This window comes from Perognathus longimembris, chromosome 23 (genome assembly GCF_023159225.1).
Source record: "Perognathus longimembris pacificus isolate PPM17 chromosome 23, ASM2315922v1, whole genome shotgun sequence".
Taxonomy (NCBI): domain Eukaryota; kingdom Metazoa; phylum Chordata; class Mammalia; order Rodentia; family Heteromyidae; genus Perognathus; species Perognathus longimembris.
The window spans coordinates 35,630,641-35,644,267 of record NC_063183.1 but is presented as its reverse complement, the minus strand read 5'-3'; the positions used below and the strand labels follow the sequence as shown (position 1 = coordinate 35,644,267).

At 40.6% G+C, this 13,627-nt stretch overlaps 1 protein-coding gene and 1 long non-coding RNA gene across 2 annotated transcripts in view; one reads left to right on the top strand and one right to left on the bottom strand.

Annotated features, from left to right (window-relative positions):
- Fmn1 (formin 1) overlaps positions 1 to 13,627 on the top strand; it is a 151,913-nt gene that overhangs the window by 120,347 nt on the left and 17,939 nt on the right.
- Positions 5,386 to 8,192, bottom strand: LOC125340840. The gene is made up of 2 exons (XR_007208824.1): positions 8,027 to 8,192; positions 5,386 to 7,807 (listed from the first exon to the last, which is right to left on the bottom strand). It is a non-coding gene; the product is annotated as an uncharacterized LOC125340840 (long non-coding RNA).

The following is a 13,627-nucleotide window of genomic DNA, read 5'->3' as shown; positions in this document are numbered from 1 at the left end:
AAGATTATTGGAACTGGGCTTATCATCCTCTCTCTAACTGCTAATATCTACTCTTGTTAGAGATGGATCTGGTTACTTTTAACTGATAATGATTATTTTATTATATGAATAAAGTATTTTTCTTTATTCAGATCACTCTCCCTCTCTGTTCTGATTCACATCATTCTGGAACTCCACCATAAAGCACAACCAATAATCTTTATATCATTTCTTCTTTACTGAAGCATTGGAAAGGTAACTGAGACAGCAATGTGAAATGAGTGGAACTCTAGGAAGTGGTACTAACACTGAAACTCATGGCACTTTCTTACACACTATGCTTCCCATGTAGAAGCTCAAGCATGCTTTCCTGTCTATTTAAATAATGTAGCGGTGGTCATCCATATGTGAAAGCAGTAGGATTATCAAACTAGACATGCCTTAATGCCACAAGTACATCTCACTCATTTTTTCTGCTTATAAATGATAGCTTAAGCTGGCGAGTGGCTGAGGTCTAGAGTTCTCCATGGTCCCCAGATGGTCAGTAATGCTGCTTGAACTATAACTTTCCATCTTTCTTCTTGGAAGGAGTGACTGGAGGCCACTCAGTAAAATGAACCTTGGAAATAAGACCTCTGTCTCACACCATCTATCCATGAAAAAGAGTATAAAAATAAACACATACCCAGAACCTAATGGAGACATGGCAGCAGGCCTAAGCGAAAAGCCATTCTTTCAGCCTCCCTTTTAATTCTCAGACTTTTTTTAGTTTCAGGACAAGATGAATACATGAGTTATAGGCAAACATTTGGGTTTTCTCAACTTGTTTATCTAAAAGGTAGTTGAACGAGATAAGAGTAAGTGGGCTGGGAGTATGGCCTAGTGGCAAGAGTGCTTGCCTCATATACATGAAGCCCTGGGTTCGATTCCCCAGCACCACATATATAGAAAACGGCCAGAAGTGGCGCTGTGGCTCAAGTGGCAGAGTGCTAGCCTTGAGCAAAAAGAAGCTAGGGACAGTGCTCAGGCCCTGAGTCCAAGGCCCACGACTGTTCCCCCCCCTCCCCGCATCCCCCCCAAAAAAAAACAGAACTAAGGAAGTGAAAGGGAATATCAAAATCAAGAGACACAGAATAAAAAGAAAAATGACTCCAAAAGCAATACTTGCAAAACCATTTGGTGTAAACCAACTGAGCAACTCGTGGGGGGAGAGGGAAAGGGGGAGGGGGAGTGAGGGAGGAGGTAACAAACAGTACAAGAAATGTACCCATGGCCTTACATATGAAACTGTAACCCCTCTGTACATTACTTTGACAATAAATAATTATTTTTAAAAAAAGAGTGAGTAAGTTTAGAATGGATTGGCATGGAGAAAACTGGAAAGGGCATGCAAAATCCTATATCTACTTCATTGCTGTTGGAGACCACCTGGCAGATTTCATGACACTGTTCTGTGTTATACACCTGTGTCTAATGCAAGGGTAGGGATTCTCTTGGTTCTTATGTAAAAATTCTAATGTAAACGTCAACATGGAGTGAAGTATGAGAGTTAAATTTAAGAAATTGAGGCTCAGCACTAGGTACAGAAGAAAGTCAGGACAGATGGCATTTCACAGTGCTTCCTGAGTTTCTTGTTGTCACCTGGCCTTCTATGGACTCCTTTCATCCTGTTTGTGCTTTCTTCTCATTAAGCCTTTCAGTTAGATTTTAAGGTATGCACTCTCCCCATTGGCTTCTGAGGAAACCTCTGGGCCTGTTGCTTTGGTTTGTTTCTCCCTCTCCACCCCTTTCCTCCCTTCAGCTCAGGGAAAACATCCCAACCCCAGAACCAGCAATTTAACTCAGTGTTTTTCTGTACCTTCAGCAGCAGCATATAGCATAGCATCGTTAGCGCCAATAAGCAGGACTTTGAGGAGTCTTCCATTTCAGAGAGCTGCATCAGTGTACTGCAGAACAGTGGGCATTGTACCACCTTATTTGTCCTCCAATTGCCCTTGGTTTAAAAAAAAAATCATCCATTAGGTTTGTTGTTGAACAGAGGAGGAATGTTGTGAGGTGATCCTCTGGGAATCACACTGCTGGGTCCGTGATGGACACAGGCATCCAGGAGAGTCAACTCCCTGAGACTGTTCAGACTTGTTTGCATCATTCCACCTTTGTTAACAGACTTTATCACTTGCTTGGCCTCTGATTAGTAACAATGTTGGGTTGCTTAGTTTGTTTGGTTTTCATCTCTCAACATCTATATTTGACAGTTTTGTATGTTAAATCTAATGATTTTGTATGTTAGGTGTAATGTAAGTTCGGGGGTGGGGGTGACAGTAATTGAGTGCCTAGTTTTAACCGTTTGCTCACTGTAGATAGGCTCAACAATGTGCCAGACAAAGTCAGGAGACAACTATGACATAGAGATTCTGTGACTGGACTGGGACGTAGCTCAGTGGCGAAGTGCTTGCCTGGTAATTGCAGCATTTTGGGTTCAATCCCCGGTACCAAAAAAGAAAAGGAAAAAAAAAGATTGTGAAGAAAGCCAGCCCTAAACAGATAATTCACAGGAGGAAAATTACAGTGCTGGACTAAGAGAGAAATGTATTCCGTCCGTTTCTGAGAGCCCGTTATGTGACTACGGCGTGTACCACTACACTTGAACTGTTTCTCAAAACTGCTTTTTAAATCATTCTTTAGTATAGTCTCTCAGGTTTGTGTAGGTATTTATCTACCTAATGTATGACATCATTCTGTAAGATTCCAAGCCTCTCAAATGACTGCTACACTTCAGATCCTATCCAAGAAGACCTGGATTTCATGACCTTCAGGAAGTAGGACATACCACTTTCTACTGATTTTCACATTTATTTAATAACAGGATGAATAACAAAGTAGCCCAAGACCAGAAGGACCCACCCCTATCCTCCCAATGTGGTGTCCGTCGGCGGTGGCATGTACTTCCAACTTACATCCATGTTCAAACTGTGTGTGGCATCTTGCATTTAAATGAAATCTTTTGGTTCACACACGCTGTCTTACAGAACTGTAAAAGGGGAAGCACATGGCTTTGGCAGGGGTGCCAACTTCAATATGGCCTTACCCCGTTTCTCAGAAAGGACGTTACAGCTCCAGGCTCTCTGCCTTCTTCCTTGTGAGTTGAGGGAAACCCTTTCTGTGAAGTTTACTTTGGATCTGAAAGTTACCATACATCTGTGTAACTAGACTTCCACTGCCAGTTGGAATATATCATTTATGATCATAGTAAGGCTGCTATTTTGACATTTTATCTAAAAAATACTCAATGTATGCATGGACTATCTTGTAAGGGAAGAAATGTACAACCTTGAGATTTGAAATTTAAGTAGTTATTTAGAATTACAACATCCAGGGAAATTTTGTCATTCTCTGGAGCCTCTTTGGGTACATCTTGAAGTCAACAGTAGAAAGTGTCTGTCTCTAGACAGGACCACAAAAGGAGCTCTTAGATGAATGACAGAGAAAAGCCGTGGGCAGCCAGGGTTTTCAAGAGGATGGAGAGGATGCTCTGCCTAGGGAAATGTTCTGTCCATCTTTGACTCTTCCAAAAACTAGACCCCAGACCATAGCACAATGTCCCTCCTGTACTCCATGCCACCAGATCATTTCTTTATCTGGAAATTAAGGTTAAAGCTAAGAAAAAGCAGCAATAAAAATAAATAGAACTTACACCCGAGAACTCATAGGCAGAACACATGTGTTTAACTATCTCAAGATGCTGTCATATCTAACACAAAAAGAGATCCAGTGGAAAACATAGCAGTGAAAATTTTTGTCAGATGAATTTCAAAATTCATTGCATGTACTGAATGGTAAAATAGATTTCACTGAGAAGTAAATTAGTGAGATATGGATAAATAAACTAATTCCCTTTAGAATACAGCATAACGAGAAAAGTAGATGGAAAGTAGGGAGAAGTACTGATACATAAAAAAGGATTCTGAAATTTAATCTAGTTGACCCTATATCTATTAAATGAAAACTAATAGAAGAAATAAATATTCACATAATACAAGATTATTTTGTAGCAAAAGCAACCAACAATAAATGCAAGCATGTACATGTATGTGTTCTTAAAGTTTTTATAATGAACTATGAGAAATCAAGGTTTTAGAAAAACTGAGAGCTAGACAACAGACTTTCCAGCAGCACCTCTAGAGGTGGCATTTCTACAAAAAGAAAACGAATAAGCAAAGAGCTTCATAAAATAATGACTGTTTGTGGTAAAGCATTTGTTTTGACCATGTATAGACGAAATTGCAAATGTTACCAATACGAATGTAGTGCAGTATTTTGCAGGGAAAAAGAGAAATTTGGCCATCCTCATATTGTTCTAGATTCAGGTACAGATATGAAGTTACTCTGGATATTTTCAGGGTCACAACTGTTTGGGGTGTTGCAGTTTAAAAGTGCAGTTGACCTGGGTGTGTGCAGGTGCCTGGTCCCAAGAAGGCCACGGTGGAGAAAACCACACACAAGCCCAGGGTGTGCTCTGACACCACTGCCATCTACTGAAGACAGGCACCTTCCCACCATGCCAGATTCTCACGGGATTACCTCAGTTAAGCACAACTTTAGGTGCCCTTGTGGGGAAACAAATGTGCTTTGGAGGAGGCATGTTTTCACAAAATGGGGGGCAGAAAAGCACTCGCCATGATTTAAGCACAGATGTTAGCATGGGACATACAAAGCAGCTCCACATCCATGTGTGATATGAACACGGGAATTTAAAATGTTTGTTTTTGAAATTTCTTTTGTGTTTTTTTTTTCAGTTGTAGGACTTGAAGCTGGGGCTAAGGCACGGTCCCCTGAGCTCTTTTACTCAAAGCTAGTACTCTATCACTTTGAGCCACAGTGCCACTTCTGGTTTTCTGGTGGTTAGTTGGAAATAAAAGTCTCACAGACTTTCCTGACCAGGCTGACTTTGAACTGTGATCCTCAGAGCTCAGCCTCCTGGGTAGCTCGGATTACAGGCATGAGTCACCAGAGGCCTAGCTTCTTTTTATTTTTGAGGAATATTTTATATTTATTACCATGATGGCACAAATTTTATGTAATAAATTCAGAAATAAGGCAGCTTACTATATTGGCCAGTCACAAAATCAGAGTTTATCTTATTTAAGCCATCAATGGCAAATAAGCAATTTGGTGAGTCCAGTAAAAGTCAGCAAAATGCAAATAGCTAAAAGGGTTGGTAAATAGAAGCTCAAAATAAATAAATATGATGGGGGCAAATCCAAGTATGTCCAAGTCAGAATAAACATGAATGAGTAACTTAACCCAGGCTGCTGAAAGCCCTAGCTAGAGGAATGAGAAGGAAAAAAGAATAGCACTGATACACAGGAGAGGCCAAGACAAAACTGCCATTGTGTGCGAAATCTGATTGTCTTTTAGAAAATTGTGATGTGTGAGCATTACTTACTCATATTTTAAAAAAGAAGTGGAGGTTAGTTTCTGTGTGATTAATGACCCAAATGAATAGCAACAAAGGCCAAAAATCAAATAATAAGCAATATTATAAGAAAATGAATATCATCTTCCTTATCTTAGGGAAAGGAAGGGCCACCTTTAAAGTGATTGTACAAGCAGAAGACATGAGGAAAGTATTTGACTCTTCTCCAATGAAACGTACATAATAGGCATGACATAGAAAGTCAAAAGACCAAGATAATACAAGTGTGCTCCCGGGTTTCCCTGCGCCTTTGCACAGGGCTGGGGAGTCGTGAGAGGTGTGTCCCAGACTGGCAACAGGTTTTGGGCCATGACTATGTATGTTGAGTGAGCGGGAGGATGAGAGGCAGAGGGAGAGCTCTCAAAGTTTCCTTCATCTGTTTAGTAATCTATGTATTGCCTAAGTAAAAAATAATTTTTCAAGATTTTCCAGGCATGTGTTTTTTTTTTTCAGTTTTACAGTGAATTTATTCAGAGACAAAGTGTTCTGTTAATTGATGCAGAGGTCCGCTCCCCATCACGTTGGCGGGATGGGGAATCTGTTACCACATTCACTTAACCCCTGTAGGAAGAGAGTCTTTAGATTAGAAGAAGCTTACATATGCTCCTCACGTGGCATTTAGTTTTATGTTCATCCTTCATATTTGGCTTAGCCCATCACTTTGGGTTGACATTTGCATACTCCCCATTGGGTTGATGGATCTGGCCTAGAGGTTGTCTGTGTCTATCCTTAGACATATCTCTTTTAAAGGTTTAAATGTCTGTAGGTTTGTGCTTGACAGTGATGTGGTTGGACTCATTTATTCCACCATTTGGTATGGCAAAAATCTTTCAAAGTGCGTCAAAGGCAAGTATGTAGAAAATTGTAGATTATGCACTTCAATTTTTAGCCTCATTACAAGAATGGAATTAAACCAACCAAAAATAATTGCCAATAATAGCAGCATTGTTTCACTGAGCTTTTATACATGACTATGAGTCATTTTCCTCTCCAAAATAAGAAGTCTTTTTTAAAGGAAAAAAAAAAGGTAGGCCCTAAATACTCATTTTTTGGCTATATTTTTCTTCTTCTTGGGATTTTTTTTTCTGTCCATCATTATGTTTCTTTAGGAAACTTCTTTAAATTTTTTAAGGGAATGAACAAAGCTAGCAAAGAAACAGATGTGTTCCATATAAAATATGCAATAAATCTTGTCCCACAAATTCTTTGCTCTGAACTTTCTGACAGAAACTGTCAAATATCCACTTTAATTCAGGTATAAAATGTTCACTCCGTGTCACGGCGCCAATCGCCATATGCCAGAATAAAGTCAGTGACCAGCCATAAAACCAGCAGCATAAGCACCTTTGAAATCGTGCAAGTCATGGTGGGTGAGAGGAACCCCATAAATCCATGGGGGATTAATCTCAGCCCCCCCATAAATCCATGGGGAATTAATCTCAGCCTCGCTACTATCCTGCTGGGCATTTACAATGAGCCCCCACTCCCACACACCACCACTAGTAATACTTTTTAAGAGGAGAATGAAAATGAGAGAGCGGTGTGTCCACCTAATGAGCTGGGGTGGGGGCAGGGCCGCACGGATCACAGTGCAGCCCCTCCCACCTTCCCCCTCTCCCCCCTCCATCTCCCCAGGGCTCTGGAATCCCCTTGAAGAGGCAGGCCCAGCCTCGGTTGAACATGTGGGCTCTTCTCCGGCTCGCCCAGCCTGGCTTCACAGATCATGTGAAACCAATCTCCCTGCAGCACAATCACAAGAAATGACTTCAGCTTCATAAATCATCCCTATCATCCCACGGGAGGAGGTACTGCTGTGGGCTTCACCAGGAATACATTTCAAGCCTCTGGTTTCATGAGATTTTTCTCCCCTTTTCTGAAATCAGCTTCATACCACTTGCACAATTAGGTTTAAGCTCCTGCTGAAGGAACATAGTTGGTACCTTTCCAGTTTACCTAAGACTGGAGCCTGGGTCGTTTTCACTTAGATTTCTAAGGAGATCCATTTCCTACTAAGGGTGTGTGTGTGTGTGTGTGTGTGTGTGTGTACGCATGTGTGTGTGTGTACGCATGCATGTGTGTCTTGTCATATGCTCCGTGCCTCATTCTTGCTTTGAAGAATGGAAGGACACTTAGTCTTCTTTCCTGCTAAGGGAAATGGTAATGTATTTTTCAAACACTGAACAAATAAATACATTAGGCTTAGGCATATTGGGAAGAAATGTTAACTTACTTTTTAGTGTTAGACACTACTTGAACACTTGCAGCCATCCAAATATTTCTCTATTAAGTAACAAAAATAGACTGTGGGGTGAAGGAATAGATCGTTTCCAAAGTAAATCAAAAGACACCAATCTGGCTGGGGATATAGCCTAGTGGCAAGAGTGCCTGCCTCGGATACACGAGGCCCTAGGTTCAATTCCCCAGCACCACATATACAGAAAACGGCCAGAAGCGGCGCTGTGGCTCAAGTGGCAGAGTGCTAGCCTTGAGCAGGAAGAAGCCAGGGACAGTGCTCAGGCCCTGAGTCCAAGGCCCAGGACTGGCCAAAAAAAAAAAAAAAAAAAAAAAGACACCAATCTGCTTCATTTATGTGTGATATTTTAATAATAATGATGAATGAACAACCTTTTCTATACAATTTCATTTAAGAAACACAATCAGAAAGTTATTTTGAAATGCTGTCTCATGAGTTTCTAGAAAATCATGTTGCTTTATTTGAATAGATTCCATACCCATTTTGAAAGAAAGGCTGTTCTCAATAATTATTTTCAATAAGTATAAGTTTAAATATAAATCAATTATAATAGTTGATTTAAAAGCTGATTTCCTCCTTGACATGTTAAGAGAAAAGAAATACACTATGTATTCATTATGATTTCAACTAAATGAATATATGACTATAAATGTCAACAAGTTTCTTGCTCTCAGTGTGCTGTTTGTTTGTTTTTCTGATGTATTATGTGAAAGCAGTTCATCAAAAGGCAACCAATATCATAGGGAAAAAAAGTCTTCTCAACCAGAGAGGCAAAGTAGCAACTAAAATATTTTGGCATATTATTACCTTTTAATACTTTTTTTTTTTTTTTTGGCCAGTCCTGGGCCTTGGACTCAGGGCCTGAGCACTGTCCCTGGCTTCTTCCCGCTCAAGGCTAGCACTCTGCCACTTGAGCCACAGCGCCGCTTCTGGCCATTTTCTGTATATGTGGTGCTGGGGAATCGAACCTAGGGCCTCGTGTATCCGAGGCAGGCACTCTTGCCACTAGGCTATATCCCCAGCCCACCTTTTAATATTTTAACAGAACATTTTATGCCTGTGTGTTATATCTGTGATATATGTAGTAACTATACACTGCTTTACATAATTTCTACTTGTAACTCATGTCATAGCATTTTCTTTTGATGTTCAATGCAAGCATGGTTGGGATATGGATATATGGATCTAGTCAGTGCATTAAGCCTTGGGGAGTTTATTGCAGGAATACACATGTTAGTAGAGGGAAAATACTCAAGGACTCTAACAAGTCTCTCAGGAAGCCATGAAAAGAGGGATAAGAAAACATTCTTCTAGCACAAATATAGTGGTGGTCCTGGTGATCATAGTAATTGATACTTGCTGAATGAATGTGCCAGGTGCAGTGTTGGACACCTTACAGATGTCTCTATTAAATCTTACAACAACTGTCTAAGTAGACCCTATTATTACTTCCAGTTCTAAGTTACAAAATGGAGTGTTAGCCAAGTTCAACAGTATACATACTGCCAGCAGTTAAAAAGCAATGGAACAAGGTGAAGTTTTGGCTCTATCAATAAGCACAACACAGAACATTCCTTACATATGAGCTGAAAAGTTTAAATAATGTGTGCAAATCCCTCACCATAGTACCTGGTACACAACTGAGAATTTGGTGAATGTCTGCCATGCTCAGTGCCATCACCAGCCTAGCTGTCCTGGTCAGTTAGCCTACTCCATAAGCTACTGCTCTGCCAGTCAGGTGACCTTGGATTTTGTTTACCAATGCTATTAGAAGACAGGATTCAATCTAGGATAGCATTCTATTATTGGACAGTCCAATATCTATTCATTTCCATATTGTTTATCTTAACTCACCTTTAAACCATAACACAAGAGTTTATAGTTGACAGGTTTTTACAGCTCTGATGTCTAAATGCACAAAGTAAGCTATGATGAATCAAATGGGAACCATGATGAATCAAATGGGAACCCTGATGATGTGGATAGTTAGCAGAGGCAGCTTTGGGAGACTGAACATGTCAGTTGGAGGATTCTTGGCTCAGTTTCTTAATGAGATATTTGGTTTAGACTTGCTGAGTATCAAATACTAAAATTCTCTGAGATGAAAAGAAACACAAATAAGTGAGATCCTTGTTTTTGAAGTGTGCTATAGTAACCAGAGAGGAAAGGACATGTAGCCTGTTACCACTGTGCCTGCCAACCTGTCGCATTGTCAAATTAGCATCTGCATTTATAGTCAGTCTGACCAGTAACAGAGTAACAAGTTATTGATTTATAAACACTAGGTTTATAATCTCAAGTGCTAGATGTTTGAGTACAAAGCTTAAAACAGAAGACCACAGTTCATGCCTTCCAAAAAGTCTGCACCTTTAGTTAGTGCTCTTACAAGATAGGGCAGAGTTGTTTGAGGAAACACCCATTTCCACTGGGAATGTACAGCCTATCCCCAAATGATAATCTAGATCCTCGGGACTCTAAACCTCATCTCATGTCAAATTTCCCAAAGGTTCTTGGCAAAAACGAATGGAAACAGTCTTTTTTTTTTTAATCTAGTGTCTTTGTAATTCTTTGTATTTTCTACAGAGTGTTTTCTCTCTGGACAATGCAGTTATTGAATTCATTGTCCATATGACATCTAAGAAATTACAGAGAGCTGTAGAAGGTCCCACTCCTCCCACTGGGTTTGAGATGGCCAGGAGGCAAGGTGGTCCTTGCAGGAAGGCAGGATTTCAGTTAACCTACATGAAAAAGTCACATACAATAAATATACTTATTTAGAAGTGTCTGTGAAAAATAAATCAGAAAAAAATCTTTGTAGCAAAAGACATACACTGACAAATCAAAGGTATATCTGGGCCTAGAAGATGGCATAATAGGGAGAATTTCAGGCTTTAAGAATGCCACCACCTGCCTCCCATTAATGCTAATGAGCCTCTCACCTGATTGTTCTAAAATTTTACCCCCATGGTCTGTTTTAAAGCATCGAGAGTCAGGAAATTCAGAATGAAAGCTGGAATTCCATCTCAGAGCTTTCTCTCTGATGTACCTACTACTGAGGAAAATGTGTGGTTCAGTGTGGGTCCAGGGTACCACTTCTGCTTTTGAGAATCGTGAGGAACAGCACTCATTGGGAAGTGCTGGGGATAGTGGAGAGGTTACAGTGTTTGGTGTAACTGTCAGTGTACACTGCTAGTGTAACAAGGAAAGTCATAACATCAACTTGGGTTGCTTTTTTCTCCGCAATAAAATTTAATGGTTAGACTAGGCTAGAGCTATATGGACTTACCAGCCTCCTCGATAATGGTATCAGTGTGAACCTGAAAACAAGAAGTTACTGAGTACAGATGGCTCCACTGCTTCGTGGAGCATCACTGAACTGTGCAGGAAGAAGTAGGGGGTGAAAGGGTGCAGAATATTAGTTAATGGTTTCCTTTAAGAAGAATGAACAATATTCCTTATATAGTCTAAAAATTTGAGTATCCTGTCAATAAAAACTTACCTGAGTTTGGGGGGAAGAACATCTCAGCTAAAGTTTAGTGGGGAAAAAAGCATGAAGTCTTTACAATGGGTTAACTTGTTCAGTATTATAAATCTACCAAGTTTAGATTTTAATTATGTGGACCACATTACCTCTGGGAGTTGCCAGGGTATTTTCTTTGAGACTGGATGTGGAACCTGATGGATACTTTAGGTTATATAGTGATCCCTTAATCTGTGCTATGTAAATAATTGCTATGGCCATCATAAAATAAAAGAATAGTATAGCTCTTTTTATTATATATAACAGGAAAGCTTTTTACAACACTTTCTAACTCAAATTATCATACCAGCAAGCTATTCTATGAATCCTGTGAAACATCGTGGATTTAAAAGTGTAAAAATGTGAATGACTGAAGACCAACTAAAAGATGTTTCTACTCACATGCCACTGGCAGGCAAGGGACTATACTCCAGGCATCCCTGGGGTTCTGCAGGCCATGTGAAGAAACCTGGTTGAGAACGGCCCTGGGTCCCCAAGTTAGGCAGTACTAGTATGTTGTATTTCCCTGGTGCCTATAGAAGTATTCAAGTTCCATTATGAAAGTCAACTGAAAATGGCAAATGATGAAAAGGATAAGACCCAGGAAGTATGAACACAAGCAGATCCAGACTGGGATGTCTGCTCACAGGGGCGACTGCATGATGACTTGTTAAGGGGCTCCTTTCATCTGAGCTTCTTGGAATTTACAACTCTAAAGATCTTTTCAAAGCCTCTATTACAATGTCTTTTACTTGTCCCTTGTACCAAAAGCCTGAGCTCTTTGGTGTACTTTTGCCTGAGCACAGGTTAGGGACATCTGGCATTGTGTCATTATGCCACTTCATGTAGGAAATCACACATATTCCTTCCCTGGCTTTTCCTTGGTGATCCACGAGCTTACCAATGTAAGCTCCATGTCAGACCTGGTGTGATGGTTCTTCTCACTTAACCACAGTGAGAAGAACTAGTAAGGTGGGAAGACTAGGTAGCGGGTCATCCTTTATGGACAAATGTTCCAAGAGAAAGATAGGGTAAACACTTCCAAGAACTCAGTGGTTCTGCCTTCTGAAGTTAAGAGTCTCTTCTCTTCCCAGTGTCCAGTGGGCATACTGTTGCCTCTGCTGCACACAGCAGTCTTTTCTCCTGGGAAGTACACCACAGAGCAGTTTTCTAAAGAATGAAAAATGACCGCCGTGTTCGCACCAGTAGACACCTCGTGGAGCAGAGCTTGTCTGCCTTTGGTCCTCCTCAGCATCCCCAGCTCCTCTATTGTATGGCGATCATAAAAGCAGCTTCTTTACTATTGTCCTGTCGGTTTATACCAGTCATGTCAGGTCCATAAACCATGATGTATTAAAGTGTAATAGGCTATAAAGAATGCTAGGAAGATAGTCAAACCTCTCTTCCTTCCCCTTATTTCACAATTTACTACCTCCCTGATAGGTACCCATAAATATGCCTTAATTACATTTGGAATAGATCCCTACTCTCTCTGAATCATGTTTTGCTTGGACTGCTCCATGTGGATGCTACTCAGGAGGCTAAAGTCTGGAGGGTCACAGATTGAAGCAGCCCAGGCAGAAATGTCCACAAGGCCCTGTCTCCAATGCAACCACAAAAAAAGATTGCCAATCACAGCTACTACAAGAGATAAAAATGAGAACATATGAAATATTGTGAAAATGACTGACACATTGAGGGTAGATGCTGCTGAAGACGGCACTGCTAGATTTGCTTGAGGCAGGGATACCACAAAGTTTCAATTTGTTAAAAATACAGCATCGGAAGAGAGCAATGACTGGATACCTCAGTTCTGTGACTTTGGGATGGTTACAAAATTTCAGAAAAAAATGCCCCCCCCCTTAGAGTATTATAACAGACTCGAGCAGGTGGGAACAAGGTGCCTCAGGTATCCTCTCCTGGTTGAACCATTATTTCTCATTTTCTATGGAGCTGAGGCCATGCCTTCAGATTGTACCTTCTAGATCTCAGCCACCTGAGTATCTAAGATTATAGGCATAAACCATCAAAGCCTGGCTCTGATCAACTGTCTTTGATGTTAGTTTTGTCATTGTCTTGGGCTGCCTTGAACTGTACCCCTATATGACTTAACCCATGAACGTATATGATCTGACTTCTCCATCAACTTGCTATTTCCCCATTTCTCTCCTCCTCCTCAGCCTCCCTGTGCCCGGAGACACACACAGGCCAGTTTATATTCTTGCTGTGGACTCTGAGTGTTCACTTTCAGTCAAAATCTAGGATGTTCAAATATGAGATGAAGGTATGTTAAAAGACAAGACAAGCAGAAAGCTAGGCATCTTGCACTGAAAAATTAGCCAAACTGAATGCAAAGAAAAAGTTCCGGAAGGAAATTGAAAGTGCTACTCTAATGACA